Genomic DNA, 4073 nt, shown 5'->3' with positions numbered 1-4073 from the left:
GGTTGGAATTTGTTTGATATAATTTTTGGACAAATTTTCAAAACAGTCACATTTATCAAATTATTCTCAAAAAACGACTTATTTTGAAATTAATCTTCAAAACCAACTAAGTTTCAGCTTCGTCACTGAAACTAAGTCGGTTTTGAAGAAAAAAATTACAAAACTTCACGGGAAACTTTAAAGAAAAAATATTACGAAACTTCACGGTGAAGTTTTAGGCTTATTTCCGGACACTAGAAATTTAGCATGCAACTTCATAGGACTTCAAGTCCCGTCAAGCTACAGGTTCTAAAAAAAACATGCACAGCCTGTTGTGCATGTTTTTTTTATATATGCAACGATGTTCCTAAATGCATTTCACAATAATATACATGAAATTTTCGTTATGAATCAAACAATATACATGAATCAAATAATACTCATGGCAATACACATGTGAACAATAATCGATGACATATATATTGAATTATAACAATATTCTTAAAATTCAGGCTTGAATCAAACACGAATCAAACAATACTCACGAAAATCACATATCTAAATAATAATCTATCCCCAAAAGTAACAAATTTGAACAATCATAAATTTAACAAATTTCAACAAAAGAAAATCACATACAACCCAAAATTCCTCCTCTACGTCCCCTCCCTCTCTTCCCTCTTCCCCTCGCTCTTCCCCTCTTCCCCCCCGCTGATGAGCCTCGATGATCTGAGTATCTGGTTGTGTATGAGGCTAAGAAATACCGGCTCCATCAGCATGCGTCGTTCTATGAGAAGTGTCGGCTCCATCGTCACCTAACCTATGTCGTCACGTGTACATTTGCTCAAATGATCGAGACATATCCTCACGGCCTGCAAACCCGTCGACATGAGTCTTATGAAACACGCTTTCTGTTTTCTGTTTGATCCTGTTGAAGACCCCTAAGGCCGTCGGATCCTGGATGTCATTGATGTGCTCATTTATATCAGCTTCAATGTCATGAAAAACACTTATTTGCGAGTTAATAAATATATACACAATTTAGCAAATAATATCTTAATAAAAATTGTCATTTTAATTTAGCTTAGAAACTTACAGAATCTCTCTCGATCATGCCACTATGAATATAACTATCTGTCGGTGGGCGTGGCAGGTATCCAGCGGATGGCTGTGGGTCGCGTGTGATCCATTTACGTGTGATATCCTAATACCAACGCATATATGTGGTATAATCAACAGATGTATCTCTCTCATCGTATCTCTCTCATCATGTATGGAAATCCCACATATTAATCCACCTGTCTACGTAGGGTGCACGGAATACAACCCAGTCCGTACGATACGATGTAGGTTGTCGCCTACGATCGATAGTCTTGATAGGATCATGCGCATGCTGAGAGCGCAAAAATTGCCGCAACACACGGTCGGGGACATGCATCTCCACAATCTCCCAACATATCAATGGAACTCTGGCTCTCCACAAGTCAGGACTACCTCGACAGATAGGTGTGTAGGCTGTCTAAAAATTACTACAGATAGCTTATCCCCATCAAACACTGATGATAGAAGATACAATTTGACGACTTCTAGAAGGTTACAATTTGAAGACTTTCACGTAGATCGATAAATATTACAATCTGACGACCTTCACAACAACTGATGAAAGCTCTAATCAACAGCCTTCACAATTAACATCGGGAGTTATAATCTGACGACTCTCATATTTTCAAGGAGCCAAGACGAAGATTACAAGATGATGATCTTTGCAACGCTCTAGCAAAAGAGACTACAAATTGATAGTTTATTCGAATCAAGACGCAGAGCTCACCTCTGCGTCTCAAGCTTAAAATGCAAAGGTCCTCCCTGCGTTACAACCTCAAAACGCAGAGGTCATCCCTGTGTTACAACATCAAAACGCAGAGGTCATGCGCGCGTTTCAAAGTCAAAACGCAAAGGTCATCCCCAGTGCTCCAATTTAAAACGCAGAGTTCGTCTATGCGTCCCAACTCTGTGTTTCGGATTTACAACGCAGTGCGACCTGTGCGTTCAGCCACCAAAATAGGCGTAACTCTGTGTTTCAAGTCTAAAACACAGAGTTCGGGCCTTGAACGCTATTTTTCAGCGTTTGACTCGTTCAAAGCACGAACTGAATGGTTTCAAAACTGTTTTCCCCATGATTTGGGGAGCAGTTTAAGAGGGCAGTTACACCTCATTCAACCCTACTTAAGAGCGAATTAAGGGGGCAGTTACACCCCTTAATCTCCTATAAATAGGAGTAAACTCAACTGGGTTCAGATCCTTCTTTTTTGGGCAGCGAAGAAGAGATCTTGGGCTGACTTTTTGGATCTTCAATCTGGAATCTTAGAGATCAAAGCTGCACAAAGGAGAGATCGACTTCTTCAGATCATCTTCTCGACAGCAGATCATGTTGGAGCTTCCTGCAGCGACCAAGTTCCTTGGAGCCTTCGGTCTTGGCTTGTCAAACTGATTTTTGGTTAAATCAACTCTTTCATAGAGTTTCAAACTCGTTCAGAATTATCAACTCATCGAGAGTTCTTTAAAACTTGCCACGTAAGTTCTCCACAGCGTCAAATCGTGAGGAATCAACCATGTTCCAGTGAAACAAGATATTCGGACCGTCAATGAGAAGCAAACTCGACGCGAGCATTCGAGAGAAGCATCTCATCGTCACCGTGAAGAACCAAACTTAAACGAAGGGGGAGATCTTTATCGATCTTCCTCTCTTTTATAATCAGGAAATCCAAATTGTAATTAAGTTTGAGAGAATTGTAAATATTCTTTTTCTAAGCTGTTAGAGAGAATAAAATCAAGTACGGTTTTTTTATTGTCTTCTTACTACAAATTTTCCACCAAACAAGGTGCAAGAGTACGCATATTGAGCTCCGGCGGTGAATAGAGGCACTACTTAAATGAAATAAGATAAAACATTTATCAGTATCAATAACAAAACTAAAATATTTATAATGAATTGAGTTTTATGTTTACCTGCTATTGTTGGAGCCCATCAAGCTCATTTCGGTAAAACTATATATGTCACGTCGCTGATTTATATTTAGCGCACCGCGCGTTATACCTATTTGGCATAAAGAATATATAAGTTCAAATTCAACATGAATAAAATTGTGTGGACAATTATACTTGTATGCCAAAGGAAACTGGCCATGTAGATAGCAGTGCACAAGCAAAGTAGGTCGTCCAATATGAATGTGTTCCCATGACCAAATTTGTATCAATGTGCAGCATCCCTTGAATTATTTATTTGCATCAAGGTGACCCTACCTAGTTATCTATATAAGTATGCCAACAACGCACTACCCCATGATAGTGCATCGTACACACCAAAATCCTCTAGCAGTGGCAGTCATCGTGCATGTACAAGATTTTTGCTCGCATCAGGAAATATCATGCACTCTATCATGTGTAATATATACGCACGAGCATGGTACTGAAGTGTCTGAATCATGGCATCACTGTAGGTGTAAATTTTGATCTCCCGAGAACAGGGAACTTCGTTTGTATTAATAAGAATAGCTTATTACAAACTAATAAATCGAAATTACAACAGAAGCAGAGGGAATGCCCTCCTTGTTTAATGTGGGGACTTTCGGTAGCTACAGGATGCTTCGCTCTATTCTCGTGCCGAGTCTGCTTCACTTGGACGATTCGACCGAGGTTGCTGGAGAGCTTCAGTACACAGTAGAAGCTCAGGTTGATGGAGTTCGGGTCTCCGAGTTCGGTGGCGATCAGGGCCCGGAACTGAGAGAAGATGCTACAGTGTAAAGGTTATGCAAAGAGCTTGTCGTCGACCCGATTAGGATTCGAGAGCTAGTGGTTCGGTTAGCTGATTCAACTATGGGCGAATCGTTGAGTGGCTAAAAACAGCTGAACCTCTTCTTTTTGGCTGGAAGAAGTTCTGAACCCCTTCTTTGTGGCTGGAAGAAGTTCTTAAATGGTGGAGAGACCATGTGGTTACTTCTTGAATCATGGGATATGACCATGTACTGTTGAGAGACGTCTTGCCACCCCTCTGTACTACGAATGGTCATTCGATGGGTTGTGCTTCACGTCATGTC

This window comes from Asparagus officinalis, chromosome 4 (genome assembly GCF_001876935.1).
Source record: "Asparagus officinalis chromosome 4, Aspof.V1, whole genome shotgun sequence".
Classification (NCBI taxonomy): domain Eukaryota; kingdom Viridiplantae; phylum Streptophyta; class Magnoliopsida; order Asparagales; family Asparagaceae; genus Asparagus; species Asparagus officinalis.
The sequence above is the reverse complement of the archived record's forward strand: the minus strand, read 5'-3'. Positions refer to the sequence as shown.